We start from the raw sequence: 18,090 nt of genomic DNA on the forward strand, positions 1-18,090 counted from the left end.
CCGTCCTTGACGAGACTTCCTTTCCTTCCTTTTCTTTTTTTTATGGAGGACTATCGAAGGAGCCTTTGTGGAAAAGTCTGTTTCTGACGCGCTGGATATCACGAAGTACATGGGACTTTCGCTGTGCTATAACTTAGTTACCCCTTTAATGATTTGCTCGAACATTCTTTGTAACTACGCTAAATGATTACATTGATTTTTATCGGCGGTCGGTTTTCTTCTTGGACGCTCGTGTGTTAGGAGTCACAACTTATTTTCGTCATCATATATTATTTATCCCTGATGGGTATGCCTTCGTCGAAGCAGATACAAACCGTTGGATTCAGGAGGTCAAACCTGTAATCCAGCTAACTAATGCACATTCCATGTTGTTCAGGGCAAAGCGCGTTGCACATTTATTGTAGTCGAAAGACCACCAAACACAGCATTTTATTTCGAAAAAAACCAGAACGCTCAAACACTATTTGTAAGTCGCTCCTCGTGTGTGTTGTCATCTTTAAGATCACCAAACCGAACTCTGAAGCTCTTTGGGCGATTTCAAATCTCTAACTCTAGCAACAACGCTTGAAATACATGTTCCCCTCAGGAGCGAAAAGTCGGACGAAAATCAAAGTTGGGACTCAGTTCAGCGAAAGGTGTGTGGATAAATCCTAGTGGGGAAACTGACACCCCAACAAAAACACCCGTTTGAAATTTGAACAACAAAGCGCTAAAACGCTTATTCCATGGCGTTCCTGGTATGTGGTGACACTAGCGAGATTTAAGAAACAGCACGTTTCGTTTTGCAGCTCGTTTCGTTTGGTGAATGAGTCACCCCGCGAAACGGAACGTGTAACGAGACGGCATAGGCCGCAGACAAGATTTAGATGTATTCACGTTTCGTTTCGGAATGAAAGGCCGGGCATGGCAGGATATGATCCGCTGACTGGGCATGGCATAATTTCAACTCCACGAGTCAATAAAGGATTGACATACTCGCATTGCACGCACAAGAGCTTCACATTTTTCAATTCATGCACCTGATCACATACGAAGCCAGAATAAAAATTCGATGCGATGACCTACTTCTGCTTCGCCATTTGCTTTCTCACCATGAAGTTGGATAAATGTACCAGGATCAGCACCCTTCAAAATATTTCAGTTCACAACAGTTGTCTACCTCCATTGAACACATTCTCAGCGCTGAAAGACTGTGAAAGGGTTGATGAATCTAGCAATGCATAAAATGGCCAACAAATAAAACTGTTAGTGTGCAAAAATACTCACAAAAGTTGACGAAATATTGTTCGTTTTTTGGGGGTGGAAAACGTGACTGCGTTTTGACGTTCCACGTTCCGTTTCAGTTGACCTTCACCTTTCCAGCGAGAGACCCCCGAAATAATGACGTTTACCACAACTTCAAAACGAAACGTCCCAACGTTTCGTTTCTTAAATCTCCGTAGTAACTATTACAACCCCAAGCCCGAACTGAATAGCTATTGACGCGATTAGATACAGCTGTTTGGTCATTAATTCCCTTTAACGACCGTTGCGACTCCAAAACAAAGTCTTGAAAAGTATTGTTACACTGAGTCAGTGAAGACTGTTGTCACCTCACTACTGTGACCTCATATTATATGCAGGGACAAACACAAAGAACGAAGCTGGTGTGAAATTCAAGACTGACACATGCCATGGATCTGGAATGCATTCTTGCGTTTGCTCGCGTGTATGTGTTGTAGGATTAAGCAGCCTTATGTTTTGTGTGGAAACACGCCCATGACGATAGGGTCTCCGCTGGCGTGTAACCAAAGAGCACGACGCACGCCATCCTATCTGTTGATCAAGGGACCGCTAGTTAATCCGTCTCAGCAATTACAACCCGGGTATCCATTGCGCAAGCCATCTTCGCTTGTCGAGGCTGTGAAAGTTATCTTGACATCTGAACCCCCTTGCATGTGCTCCTCCTTTTGACTGCAGCGCGAGATCTTGTCTTGTCTCTCTGTCCTGTGATGTTTGTTACAGTTTGGGTGTGTTTGTGTAATCGTATGCAAGCCGCCACACTCATGCTCCAGTGACCTGCTGATTTGGACTGTCGTGCCGCAGCGCTTATTGTATCAACACGAACAAGTGAATGGTTGATACAGTGCCAGAAACTGCATATGTTATCTCACCAAAACGCATAAAAAGTGTTTGTGTTATGTTTGCAGTTGACGATATACGCCAGTGGTTTTATATGTTGATACCTTATAGAAGTTTCAGTGGGGTTTTGTTTGTGGGTGGTGCTGTTATGGATTATCCATGAATGCCAGTTCTCTGCAATCAGGTGTCATTGCGACGTCATAATTTACAAAAGTAAACTGACACAGGATATTTTTTACAAAATATCTGTTCTTCATGCATGCAATTCATATGGGGTTTCTTCCAAAATATAACATTCTTTTATAGTTTTCAAATTCAACATTCATGTAGTATTTTTAAACCTGCGAGTCGGTAACGTATGTGTCGCTAAAGTATGTATCGCCCTTTACTTAAAGTTGACGGTAGCAAGTAACATGACAGGGCCGGACTAGGCTAAGAGGAGGGGAGGGGGGTTGCCAGTGGGGGTCAGGGGGCGAAGCCCCCTGAAGCTGATGGGTAGGTCATATTCTGAGATAGCAAAATGGTCGCTCCTTGCATGAAACGGCATAAAATAAACAATAATAAAAAATGTTTTAAATAAGTGAGGTACATGTTTAGGCTAGGGGGGGGGGGGTGCGCAACCCTTATAACCCCCCCGGTAGTCCGGCCCTGCATGATGCCGATGAAAGCACGCAACATGGTTTCGTGTGTGTGTGTGTGTGTGTGTGTGTGTGTGTGTGTGTGTGTGTGTGTGTGTTGAAGGCAGTAGTGTTGATGTTTTTCATTCGAACTACAAGCGAGTCTCGATTAAGCAACTTTTTTGGACCGGTTTTTTTCTGCTAGAATATGAGTTTGTGGAATACGTGATCGTTGGATGGGTGGGGAAAAGGGGTCATTGCATTGGTTTAAACAGTATTTTATTCATAAACACACACACGATAATATAAAAACATGTTTACAAAGGAGCACAAGTTTAAAACTTATGGTAAGTGCTCAAATAATCATACCTGTAATTTCATGGCGGGATGTGACCAACGCGACAAATCTTTTTGAAAAAAAAGAAAGAAAAAAATAGAAAAACTTTGTTTCCATTATCGAACACAATCTGTGTGTGTGAAAGGATGTCATTGTGTCTTCTCGCCGTGTTATCTTTGTCTGGCTGAGTTGTGTCTTCTCACCGTGTTATCTTTGTCTGGCTGAGTTGTGTCTTCTCACCGTGTTATCTTTGTCTGGCTGAGTTGTGTCTTTTCGCCGTGTTATCTTTGTCTGGCTGAGTTGTGTCTTCTCACCGTGTTATCTTTGTCTGGCTGAGTTGTGTCTTCTCACCGTGTTATCTTTGTCTGGCTGAGTTGTGTCTTCTCGCCGTGTTATCTTTGTCTGGCTGAGTTGTGTCTTCTCGCCGTGTTATCTTTGTCTGGCTGAGTTGTGTCTTCTCGCCGTGTTATCTTTGTCTGGCTGAGTTGTGTCTTCTCGCCGTGTTATCTTTGTCTGGCTGAGTTGTGTCTTCTCACCGTGTTATCTTTGTCTGGCTGAGTTGTGTCTTCTCGCCGTGTTATCTTTGTCTGACTGAGTTGTGTCTTCTCGCCGTGTTATCTTTGTCTGGCTGAGTTGTGTCTTCTCGCCGTGTTATCTTTGTCTGGCTGAGTTGTGTCTTCTCACCGTGTTATCTTTGTCTGGCTGAGTTGTGTCTTCTCGCCGTGTTATCTTTGTCTGACTGAGTTGTGTCTTCTCGCCGTGTTATCTTTGTCTGGCTGAGTTGTGTCTTCTCGCCGTGTTATCTTTGTCTGGCTGAGTTGTGTCTTCTCGCCGTGTTATCTTTGTCTGGCTGAGTTGTGTCTTCTCGCCGTGTTATCTTTGTCTGGCTGAGTTGTGTCTTCTCGCCGTGTTATCTTTGTCTGGCTGAGTTGTGTCTTCTCGCCGTGTTATCTTTGTCTGGCTGAGTTGTGTCCTGTTGTGTTGTGATTAGACACAGCAAAGCAGGAAACCAGAGTGGGGTGGGTGGGTGAAAGGTAGGGTATCACGTGACTGTCTGGGCTCCGGCAAGGTCAGTGCTGGCCATCCAGCCAAGCGTGTCAAGCCAGCAAACACACGTCCACCCAATGACAGGCCCAATTCACTCAAGCGGAAAATCGCTGTTTTTCTTTTGCCACCCGTACGACTGATCCTCGTGCATAATAATACCCGTCAGCTCTGGTAACAGACGCTTCTGTCATGCGCTTATGGAAAATACATTCAGACAGGTATATAATACCGAGTATACATAGAATATTAGGCGTTCCTGTCAATTATGCAAATTTGAAAAGACACTCTATCTTTTTGATAAATGTATTATGCAAATTTGCGAAGACATTGGATAAACAATCGTTTTGTTTCGTGTATTTGTGTTCGGACGTTCAGCTCATCGTTTGATTGTTAGTTTGCTGTTATGACTGTTGACTTTCAATAGAGCAGTAACATTGCACTTAATGATTAACAGTAGGGCATCATGTCTCCCATTCCGTGTTTTACATTTGTAATGATTAATAGTTAATACAAAACACACACACACACACGAAGCTGTATTATCCTTGAAAAAGTACGTGGTAAGGTGAAATCATATACGTTTTGCATCCTGCATGCGTCATTTGCATGTTTAAAAATTGCAGACGGACTCGATAATATGACGTACTCTGATATTTCCGTCGTCTGGTAATGTTTCGAAGTGGAGAGTTCAACTGATTTCTTCATTTTTGATTTTTGTAGCATATTTTCAATGATAAAGACAACAAAACTATTAACTATCGAAATATAAAAGAAAGAAACAAGTCGCGTAAGGCAAAAATACAACATTTATAAAAAAATTATTTTAATTACAATTTTCAGATTTTTAATGACCAAAGTCATTAATTAATTTTTAAGCTTCCAAGCTGAAATGCAATCCTAAAGTCCGGCCTTCGTCGAAGATTGCTTGGCCAAAATTTCGATCAATTTGATTGAAAAATGAGGGTGTGACAATGCCGCCTCAACTTTTACAAAATGCCGGATATGACGTCATCAAAGACATTTATCGAAAAAAATGAGAAAAAAAGTCTGGGGATATCATACCCAGGAACTCTCATGAAAAATGTCATAAAGATCGGTCCAGTAGTTTACTGTGAATCGCTCTACACACACACACACACACACACACACACACACACACACACACACACACACACACACACACACACACACACACATACACCACGACCCTCGTCTCGATTCCCCCCTCTATGTTAAAACATTTAGTCAAAACTTGACTAAATGTAAAAAATACGGTAGTTTCACTTTTTTTATTTGTTTTAATTTTTTTAAAGGGGGGTGGGCAACCTACTGCATAACTTTGGATAACAATTTCATAAACGCAAAAAAAATGACGTCATCAAATAAAGCTATCCCGAAACTGAAATACAAGTAAATATAATGGAAGGTGGGTCAAACGAGATTAAAAGTGTCCGTGTCTATTTGTGTCTTTATTCTGCCGAAGTCGACGCGCTACATGATACGGCAAGCGCGCTGGTATCAACTGTCAACTATCATCATTCGCCACCCGTCTGGATTCACACGAAGCCGTCCCCATCGCCCACCCGCAGCGCCATCAGGGCTCCATAGTGACCTCCCTTTTCGCTGCCTTTGCTTCATTGAGACGACTCTTTGTGCTCTCCTTTGACTGGAGAAGCCTATCAAGGGATTGTACCGGCTGCTCGCACTTCCCTCGCGGCTATCCGCCATGTAACTTAGTGTGTTTAAAAACATAAACCCTTTTGCAAAACAACTGTGACGCCTCTGCACAGCATAATAACGCTACATTAGTGCATAGTGCATAGAATAATAATGGCTAACTTTTCATAGACAGCGGAACAAATATGACAGGACAGTTTACAATCTTCACATCCCTAACGGATTCAACCTCCGCGAAGTTGCTGTCAGATGAAATGTGAGCACCATCATGTACTGCCGTCAGCCTTTTCCTTAGATCAGAGAAACGCAGAAGAAATCGGAGATCAATTCCAAACATTACCCGCTGAGACCAAAGAGGGAAGATGTCAGCTCCAATCATCGACAAGCGACAGGTGTGTTTTGGGTCCCCTACCTGAATAGGCGCAAAAGGATGTGGGAATTACAACTGATTAGTTCCGAAAGGAAGTCATGATGGGGTGTTCTATGTGGAAGAATTCATAAAAATGGCATATTGCGGTCAACTCATATTCTTATAATCAGTTGATGATTTTACTTTTTATCGCTAAAACTGAAATGTGCTTTACTGTTCAAGGAGGACTCATGCGTAAAATTATGATGACATAATTATTGTATTAATTAGTGATAATGTCAAATATTGTGCCAGTGTACTCATTAGTAACTCCGCCTAGGACGGTCCCAAGCCCGGCTGAAAAAGGAGGAGGGTTGGGCGTGGGGCTAGCTACCCCACCCCGTAAAAAAACCCACTAGCTACAGAAACGCCAAGAAGACAACCAACGGAAATCTCGGACCTGGGAGAAGATGGACCTCCAGCTGGAAGGAATATGACGCCGGGCGGTGAAAGCCAGAGCAATCCGGAAGCCGTCAGGCCGACGACCATCCTCACAACCAGGACCACCACCACCATAGGTACATGGAACGTACGGACCATGTATGAGACCGGGAAGTCAGCACAAGTGGCCGCAGAGATGAGAAGGTACAACCTCAACATCATGGGAATCAGCGAGGCAAGATGGACTGGTTCCGGGCAGAAACGACTGATTTCCGGCGAGCTACTGCTGTTCTCGGGGCACGAGCAGGAAGACGCAGCACACACCCAGGGCGTGGCCATGATGTTGTCCAAGTCAGCACAGGGAGCCCTACTTGGATGGGAAGCACATGGCCCACGGATTATGACAGCCTCCTTCCGGACTAAGAAAAAGAGGATCAACATGGACGTAATCCAGTGCTACGCCCCGACGAATGACAGCGAGGAGGAAGAGAAGGATGACTTTTACAACAGGCTACTTACCATCATTCAAGACAGACCGAAGAGGAACATCATCATCGTAATGGGAGACTTCAACGCCAAGATTGGAAGTGACAACCGGGGCTACGAGGAGATCATGGGACAGCAAGGGTTAGGCGAGATGAACGACAACGGAGAGAGGTTTGCCGACATGTGCGCCACAAGCGACCTGGTCATCGGAGGAAGTGTTTTTCACCACAGAAGGATACACAAGGCAACGTGGGTGTCACCAGACCTGCGGACGGAAAACCAAATCGACCACGTGTGCATCGGGAGGAAGTTTCGCCGCTCTCTTCAGGAGGTTCGCGTCAAACGAGGAGCAGACGTTGCTTCAGACCATCATCTCCTTGTGGCAAGATTGAAGCTGAAGCTCAAGAGGAACTGGACAGAGGGCTCCAGCCAACGACAGAGATACAACACCACAGCGCTAAAGGACAACAAGAAGCAGGAAGAATTCAAGATCACGCTCTCCAACAAGTTCCAGGTCCTAGAAGAGCTGCTTGAAGAGGAGACCATAGAACAACAGTGGCAAAGAGCGAAAGAAGCAGTCACGTCAACGTGCCAAGAAGTATTGGGCTCCAAAACACACAACCACAAAGAATGGATATCGGCGGAGACATTAAAGAACATTGAAGCAAGGAGAGAAAAGAAGACTGCACTGAACAATAGCAAAACAAGAGCAGCGAAAGCAAAAGCGAATGAGGAATATGCAGAAGCTAACAGAAGCGTCAAGCACAGCATCAAGACAGACAAGAAGAACTACATAGAGATGCTGGCGACAGAAGCAGAAGAAGCAGCTTATCACGGCAACACCAGGGACCTGTACTCGACCATCAAGAAAATATCAGGGAAGTTTGCCAAGCCAGAGAGACCCGTCAAGGACAGAAACGGAAGAGCGATACCCGACGAGGAAGGACAGAAGAACAGATGGGTCGAGCATTTCCAGGAGCTACTCAACAGACCGGCTCCTGCAAACCCACCGGACATACCACCAGCGGCAAGCGACCTGCCAATCGAGTGCTGCGCACCGACCAAGGAGGAGATCAGCAGCGCCATCAAGCAGTTGAAGAACGGCAAGTCTGCGGGACCTGACAGCATCCCGGCAGAGGCGCTGAAGACCGATGTGGAGACCAGTGTGGAGATCCTCTACCCACTCTTCTGCAAGATATGGGAAGAAGAAGAGGTACCAGCAGAATGGAAGGAAGGCTACCTCGTCAAACTCCCCAAGAAAGGTGACCTCAGTTCCTGCGCCAACTACAGAGGAATAACGCTGCTGTCCATCCCAGGGAAAGTGTTCAACCGCATCATACTGAACCGAATGAAGGAGGCAGTGGACCCGCATCTCCGTGATCAACAAGCCGGCTTCCGCAAGGAAAGGTCGTGCACAGACCAGATTGCAACTCTGCGCATCATCCTGGAGCAGTCCTTGGAGTGGAACTCGCCTCTCTACGTGAACTTTCTTGATTACGAGAAGGCGTTCGACAGCGTGGACAGGCAGACCCTCTGGAAGCTACTGAGACACTACGGAGTGCCGGAGAAGATAACAAACATCATCAAGAAATCATACGAAAAGATGACCTGCAGGATAGTGCATGGCCGACAACTCACCGACGCCTTTGAAGTACGAACCGGAGTGAGGCAAGGCTGCCTGCTCTCACCTTTCCTGTTCCTGTTGGCGATCGACTGGGTCATGAAGACGTCGACTGACCAGAAACGAAATGGCATCCAGTGGACACTCTGGACACAGCTGGACGACCTTGATTTTGCTGATGATCTGGCTCTTCTCTCTCACACCCAACAACAGATGCAGGAAAAGACCGGCATTGTTGCGGACAACTCAGCTAGCCTGGGCCTCCACATCAACAGAGGGAAGAGCAAGGTGTTCAAGACAAATGCACCTAACAACACACCCATCACAGTCGAAGGCCGTGCGCTGGAAGAGGTGGACAGCTTCACCTATCTCGGCAGCATCTTGGACAAGCAGGGAGGAACGGACGCAGACGTCAAAACCCGCATCGGCAAGGCCAGAGCAGCATTCCATCAGCTGAAGAAGATCTGGGGATCCAGCGAAGTCAGTATCACTACAAAGATCAGGGTTTTCAATACCATCGTGAAGCCGATCCTACTATACGGAGCCGAGACCTGGAGAACCACCGTCACCACCATGAAGAAAATCCAGGTCTTCATCAATACCTGCCTCAGGAAGATCCTCAAGATTCGCTGGCCAGAAAAAATCAGCAACGAAGACCTGTGGCTGAGAACCAGACAGCAGCCCGTTGAGGAGGACATCCTACAGAGACGCTGGCGGTGGATAGGCCACACCCTTCGCAAACCTGCTTCAAACATCACAAGGCAAGCCCTCACGTGGAACCCTCAAGGCAAGAGAAAGAGAGGGCGACCCAGGAACACATGGCGCCGAGATTTGGACGCAGACGCAAAGCACATGGGAAAGACGTGGGGAATGCTGGAAAGACTCGCCCAAAACAGAGATGCATGGAGGGAGCTGATTGGCGGCCTATACCCCAGACGGGGTCACAGGCGTAGGTGAGGTGAGGTGAGGTACTCATTAGTCTGTTTGATTGTATCTGTTAGCGCTAAAACTGACGTTTACTATGTTGACCTGGACGAACTAACTGAATGGACAATTACGGTTGTTATAGGCTATCATTATTATATAATGTATAGTCACTGTTTCAGGACATTACAGTTTAAAAAATGAGGTGTTACACCGTAACCTGACAATCAAGTCAGACTTACCCTCTCCCGCCTCCCCAACCCATCCAACTATCCCCCCCCCACACACACACACACACACGCGAACTCTCACAAAAAAAGTTTACTACGTAACACTTGCACAACGCGTAATCCTATCTGTCACGTTGGGTTGGTGATTTTGTTGACGTTCAGCGTGAACAGATTTGCGGATCGCGTCTATTCCTTTATTCTCTTAATCCCGCACCGCTTTATTTAATTCCCGTCGTTTGCAAAGCTGACTCTGATGAGTCAGATTCTATTGCGACTGTCAGTGTTAATTGATTGAAAAGTGTAGCTTACTGAGCTAGAGGGGCTCGTGCCACAGTAGTGCAGTCTCTTTCCATTAACGTAGACACCGTTACATTGCCGTCGTCCTCAATTGGGACTTGAACACCATGTCTTTCCCTTCATTGAAGCCACCGCTGTGAGGGTAATACGAGGATTGAAAGGGAGTCAGACAAATGTAATCACTACTGGAGCGGTTAGGGGTATAGTTGGGAAAAGGGGGTCTTGTCTTGAGCAGGCTGGAGGGGAGGAACTGGACAGAACTGAACTGAACTGAACTGAACTGAACTGAACGAAACTGAACTGAAATGAACTGAACTAAACTGAACTGAACTAAACTGATCTGAACTGAACTGAACTGAACTAAACTGAACTAAACTGAACTAAACGGAACTAAACAGAACTGAACTGATCTGAACTGAACTGAACTTCATTTTACAAGAAAGATTTAAGGCTGGGCCTTTTCTTAGTAGTAGGGGAAGGGCTCCTAATATGGACCACTTTTTGTTTCATGCTGATAACTAGCTTGTTTTCTTGTGAAGAAGTTTCATTTTGTGTTTGGTAGTCCTTCTCTCTTAGGTTAACCGTTAGGCCTAATTAGAGTAATATAGCTCTGATAGAGATTCGGCAAAAATTAAATGCAGAAAAAATCACAAAGGGTCCATATTAGGAGCCTGGGCGCCTAATATGGACCAGTAAAGCGGCCTTCACGAATCACTGTAAAAATCCCCCTATACTTCAAAATAACATGATACAACTTAGTGTACAAGTCAGCCCAATTAAAATATGCTCTAGATTTATCTGTTTCGGGTTGACGATATTCCTCGTAACAATAACAGCTATTGTGTTTTCACCGTAGCAATAGGGTCCGATATTTAGACGAGACAAGTATAATGCCGACGAGTCGAAGACGAGTCGCATTATACTTGTTCGAGTCTAAATATCGGACCCTATTTCTACGCTGAAAATACAATAGCGATTATATAGCTGTTCTAACCTTGATTTGTTGTTCCAAACTTACAAAATGACAGTTTTTGCGTCGATGCGTTGATCTCAGGTTTTGATAGCAGACGCCGTTTCTTATGCGCATTAGTTTTGCGCAGGCGCCACACTGACTTTGGAAAAAAAAACTCGATTTGACAACACAGCTGTTAAACAGCTTTTTATTAGTTCATTCGTATACAACAAAAAGAAGTTTGAGTTTTTTAAATTTTGAACAAGACTACTTTAAATGAAGAAGACCAAAACACAACATCAACGGAAAACTAGAAACAACTGAAGAACTAGGATGCAACAAGGGGAGGAGAAGAGAACAGCTAATACGTACAACGCGAACAGACGGCAAGAAGTTTTCAGTTTGGTGAATGGCATTTATACTTGTCTCGTCATGAAGCAAATTTGTCAACCTCAGTTATAAACGACTACACGAATGTTAGTGCCATGGGTTGAACATCAATACTTCAGAGGGGAATTGGAGTTACGAGATAAGAAAAGCCGAATGCGAAAGTTTGTGTCAGTCAGCAACTTAGCTCACACAGGCACACAAAAACGGCTGTTCCGTTTTACTCCCCTGTTTGTACTACATCTTTCGACTTTGGGTGTGAAAGGCGCCACGCTAAATCCTATGCCATATCCATCTTTTAAATCATGTTAGTCCAAATCTGTTCCAGATCCAGCTTTTTTGTTGTTGCTCTTATTTTTTGATCAGTAAAGTTTTACAAGTGTGATAGTTTATTTAGTTATCAATTTTACACCAAATATGTGTAAAATAGATTCAAGGTTCATTCAGAATATGTAGGAAGATGTTGCTGTAAGAATCTTGTGCGCTTCCTGTTCCGGCGCTTCCGGTCTGCCATTTTTCTAAGCATGAGCCACAGTTTTTTGTTCCATCAATATCAGCCATAAACATGACGCACAAAGGCCATCATTGGGTAAATATTGTTCAATTTGTTTCTACTGTTAATTTTCTGTTCAGGAATAATTATATTTGTCTTGTAGTAATGAAAGTTTATTGTTTTGTACGTTTTTTGGTACAACCTTTTACCATGTGGTGTTTTAGTGTTCGCCATGATGTGCGCACTTTTACACAGTTCATTTTACTGTTTAATTAGAGGTTAGTGTGTCAAATTCAAGTAAGAGTGGTATTTTGAACATGTCTGTCTTTCATCTAAAGTGTATGGAAATCCATTTGTGCCAAAGATAACGCTGCATAGGTATTTTGTTTTTAACCATTTTCTAGTCAACAGTATGCTTACCTGTGATTCAGAATAAGTTTTTTGGTTTGTTTTGTTATCCCTTTTTGTGTAAAGTGTGTAAGAGATAAAGGTAAATCAGAGCTCTTTTACCAAGTTGGTAGAATTCTCATTATCTCCCTTTAAGTGTAACAGAATAGTTTCCCAAATGACAAGTGTCACAGGTTGTTTCCCTTTGTTTTTTGTAGTGTCAGTGTAATGTTAGTAGTTGCTGTTCATTATTAGTATGGTTGAGTGATTGTTATGTCACATTGGTTTCAGTTTGACGGTGCAGTATGTTGGAACTACAGTTGATTAAACATCACTTCAACTACTCATCAGTTCTGCCAGGCTTTGTTTTGTGCGGCTGTGACATTGGGCATTTTGTGGTGTTTAGGGACAGAAAATAATTGGTTTAGTCCTGTTTCATCAGGAAGTTAGTAGAAAAGGGTATGCTATCGACATTTGTAAAGCTGAAAAACATTCCCGAGAAGAGTTTCAAGTTGTCAGTGTGTGCTGTTGTCGATTGAAACATCGTGTGGTACAGATGGGTAAACCGGAACCATGCGTCTTTGTTATTGTCAATATGCTTTTGGATATTGGCAAAAATGGCCGACTTCCGTAGCATTATGCTTTGATGATCGGAAGAGACCATCCAATCACAGCCCTCGAATTCCCCCACGTGTCCATCAGCATAGCTATATTGCAGCTTGATCAGTCCACGAAAAACATTTCTCTTTCTGATTTTAAGCTATTCAAACAGACATTGCCATTGATTTCAATCGTGTTGTAGCGACGGCCACACAGCGCAGTTTTTATATTTTGATCAAATAATGAACATTTTGTAACAAGAAAAACCCCACATGAATTTGGTCACAAAGTGGTCTAGTAATTGTCTCGCTTGTCTGGCTTAACTCGTCAACAGAAAGCATGATTCTTTGTAACGTTCAGTGCTCTCTGTCGACTCTGCTATCTTGCGTTATCAGTCCTGGTATCATGACCGACAGTTTTTGTGCACCAAGAATCAACCACAAACTTGCTCATTAACCGATTCAGCTTAATCAGTCCACGACAAAGATTTCTCTTTGCGAGATTTAGTTCTTCAAACAGACATTGCCATTTTAATGTAATGAGCTTGAACAGAAGGCGATGTTGGCCTATGTATTTTGACCCAGTAGTCAAGTGGCGGTTTTGTTGCGAGTGTTGTCGTCATTGACATACAAACTGCCAGCCTTTTCAACTGCTGTTTGTGATGTCTGCTGATTGTAGTGTTGTCGGAACGCTGTCTTGCGAAATAATGATGTCTGACAGCTCCATGACAAAGTCGTTCATTCAAACGATGTTTAGATCAGCGGGGAGGCGTTTCGAATTTCGAAATGAATAGGGCCTTCACATCTGAGTTAACGTGACGTGAGATATGAAATATATAATTCCTGTAATGTAAACTGATAGTAGGCCTAGACTATCCCTCCCTCTCTAGGGCAGGGGCTGGTTGTTTAAACGCCAATGCTTTCGCCTATACCACTTACCTCGGAAATAGCTAATGATCTGTCTGTCTGTCTGTCTGTCTCTCTCTCTCCCTCTCTCCCTCTCTCGCTCTCTTTTTTTCTTTTTATATGCATGTGAAGTGAATACCGGCACGGTTGGCCTAGTGGTAAGGCGTCCGCCCCGTGATCGGGAGGTCGTGGGTTCGAACCCCGGCCGGGTCATACCTAAGACTTTAAAAAATTGGCAATCTAGTGGCTGCTCCGCCTGGCGTCTGGCATTATGGGGTTAGTGCTAGGACGGGTTGGTCCGGTGTCAGAATAATGTGACTGGGTGAGACATGAAGCCTGTGCTGCGACTTTTGTCTTGTGTGTGGCGCACGTTACAGGGCCGAACCAAGTTCGTTTGAGGGGGGGGGGGGGGTGGGGGGTTCCAACTGAAGGCAGGGGTCCCAAGTCCACATTTTTTTTTCTCTGAGAGGTACATTGGATGGCCAGGGGGGGGGGGGGGGGTCCAGAACCCCAGGAACCCCCCCCCCCCCCCAGATCCGGCCCTGCGTTATATGTCAAAGCAGCACCGCCCTGATATGGCCCTTCGTGGTCGGCTGGGCGTTAAGCAAACAAACAAACAAATGTGAAGTGAATCTGAATGCGTAGTTCCTCGACCCACTCTCCCTTCTTGTTGAAAGTACTCAGCCTGTGTATGGCCCGTTTAACGATGCATTGCTGCTGTGTTTGTTGTTGAAAGTACACAGCCTGTGTATGGCCCCGTGTAACGATGCATTGCTGCTGTGTTTGTTGTTGAAAGTACACAGCCTGTGTATGGCCCCGTGTAACGATGCATTGCTGCTGTGTTTGTTGTTGATGTTTCTGTTTGGTTTAGACTTGTCGTCAGGTGACATTATTTTAGAAGGACAGTTGGAAAGATTAGGCTAAGCCTCACAACGTTATCCTTGTGTAATACAGTTCTGAGTTCTCTCTCTAATTATCTCCCTCTCTGTCTCTCTCCCTCTTTCACTCTCTCACTTTCCCCTCTGTCTCTCCCGTTACATCGGAACAACGGCTGACAGTAACCGTCATTCGGCAATGGAAATGTGTGTCAGGGCAAGTCCTGGTTGAATGTGTAGCGAGAGAGACATTGAGAGGCCGGACAACAATGCCCATGTCGGACAGGTGTACGAGAGAGGGGGGCGGGATGGGTTGGCCTGGCCACTTGAGCATTATGGCACAGAGACTCGTCGTTACCAGGGCAACAGTCGGCCCACATGTCACACACCTTCTCTCTTGGGATGCACTAAGAACAGAACAATACGTAAAAGGAGCTAGCTTTGCCAGCAAACACTTCCAAGTAATCCTCAAAGGCCAACATGGACGCGCGGCAGATGTAGCTCTAGTCTCTCGTGCTGGCAACTACATTTAGCTTTGTGGCTTTCTACTATAGCAAACTTCGTTTTCCGGAACGGATGTTCGGCTTTACGGTTACAGATAATAATACATATAAACTAGGCTGGTTGATCGCAGTCATCATATCAGATAATTATGTGGAAAGCTTAATTGATTGCTGCTGAAATACAAGCTAACGAGAAGTCGCTGTTTGAGTTGTGTCGGACCACAGTTGGGCAACACCCAGACAATACACATTCTCCACGTGCCCTCTCCGTTAGTGCACAGCTTTCCTGACCGTTCATTTACACAAACAAATTTGCAATTAGAAAGTGACAATGACAGACAGACGGAGAATAATTGTAAATCAGTTTCTTTATCCTTCTTGGCAGCGAAACTCAATCGCCTTGATCAATATAATCTGGCTGCTTTTTATCTTCTTAACGCTGGGCTCAACCGCTGAGGTGCACGAACAGAAAGTGAGTGAAACATAAACGGGAGAGAACAAACCGCGGGGTCTTATTCCTTGACATCACAACAAATCTCAATGTCATTCAATCCAACACCGCGGGGTCTTATTCCTTGACATCACAACAAATCTCAATGTCATTCAATCCAACACCGCGGGGTCTTATTCCTTGACATCACAACAAATCTCAATGTCATTCAATCCAACACCGCGGGGTCTTATTCCTTGACATCACAACAAATCTCAATGTTATTCAATCCAACACCGCGGGGTCTTATTCCTTGACATCACAACAAATCTCAATGTTATTCAATCCAACACCGCGGGGTCTTATTCCTTGACATCACAACAAATCTCAATGTCATTCAATCCAACACCGCGGGGTCTTATTCCTTGACATCACAACAAATCTCAATGTTATTCAATCCAACACCGCGGGGTCTTATTCCTTGACATCACAACAAATCTCAATGTTATTCAATCCAACACCGCGGGGTCTTATTCCTTGACATCACAACAAATCTCAATGTCATTCAATCCAACACCGCGGGGTCTTATTCCTTGACATCACAACAAATCTCAATGTTATTCAATCCAACACCGCGGGGTCTTATTCCTTGACATCACAACAAATCTCAATGTTATTCAATCCAACACCGCGGGGTCTTATTCCTTGACATCACAACAAATCTCAATGTCATTCAATCCAACACCGCGGGGTCTTATTCCTTGACATCACAACAAATCTCAATGTTATTCAATCCAACACCGCGGGGTCTTATTCCTTGACATCACAACAAATCTCAATGTCATTCAATCCAACACCGCGGGGTCTTATTCCTTGACATCACAACAAATCTCAATGTTATTCAATCCAACACCGCGGGGTCTTATTCCTTGACATCACAACAAATCTCAATGTCATTCAATCCAACACCGCGGGGTCTTATTCCTTGACATCACAACAAATCTCAATGTTATTCAATCCAACACCGCGGGGTCTTATTCCTTGACATCACAACAAATCTCAATGTCATTCAATCCAACACCGCGGGGTCTTATTCCTTGACATCACAACAAATCTCAATGTTATTCAATCCAACACCGCGGGGTCTTATTCCTTGACATCACAACAAATCTCAATGTTATTCAATCCAACACCGCGGGGTCTTATTCCTTGACATCACAACAAATCTCAATGTCATTCAATCCAACACCGCGGGGTCTTATTCCTTGACATCACAACAAATCTCAATGTTATTCAATCCAACACCGCGGGGTCTTATTCCTTGACATCACAACAAATCTCAATGTCATTCAATCCAACACCGCGGGGTCTTATTCCTTGACATCACAACAAATCTCAATGTTATTCAATCCAACACCGCGGGGTTCCTTGACATCACAACAAATCTCAATGTCATTCAATCCAACACCGCGGGGTCTTCCTTGACATCACAACAAATCTCAATGTCATTCAATCCAACACCGCGGGGTTCCTTGACATCACAACAAATCTCAATGTTATTCAATCCAACACCGCGGGGTTCCTTGACATCACAACAAATCTCAATGTCATTCAATCCAACACCGCGGGGTTCCTTGACATCACAACAAATCTCAATGTCATTCAATCCAACACCGCGGGGTTCCTTGACATCACAACAAATCTCAATGTCATTCAATCCAACACCGCGGGGTTCCTTGACATCACAACAAATCTCAATGTCATTCAATCCAACACCGCGGGGTCTTATTCCTTGACATCACAACAAATCTCAATGTTATTCAATCCAACACCGCGGGGTCTTATTCCTTGACATCACAACAAATCTCAATGTCATTCAATCCAACACCGCGGGGTCTTATTCCTTGACATCACAACCAATCTCAATGTTATTCAATCCAACACCGCGGGGTCTTATTCCTTGACATCACAACAAATCTCAATGTTATTCAATCCAACACCGCGGGGTCTTATTCCTTGACATCACAACAAATCTCAATGTCATTCAATCCAACACCGCGGGGTCTTATTCCTTGACATCACAACAAATCTCAATGTTATTCAATCCAACACCGCGGGGTCTTCCTTGACATCACAACAAATCTCAATGTCATTCAATCCAACACCGCGGGGTCTTATTCCTTGACATCACAACAAATCTCAATGTCATTCAATCCAACACCGCGGGGTCTTATTCCTTGACATCACAACAAATCTCAATGTTATTCAATCCAACACCGCGGGGTCTTATTCCTTGACATCACAACAAATCTCAATGTCATTCAATCCAACACCGCGGGGTCTTATTCCTTGACATCACAACAAATCTCAATGTTATTCAATCCAACACCGCGGGGTCTTATTCCTTGACA

The sequence above is a fragment of the Littorina saxatilis genome, linkage group LG6, assembly GCF_037325665.1.
Source record: "Littorina saxatilis isolate snail1 linkage group LG6, US_GU_Lsax_2.0, whole genome shotgun sequence".
NCBI lineage: Eukaryota > Metazoa > Mollusca > Gastropoda > Littorinimorpha > Littorinidae > Littorina > Littorina saxatilis.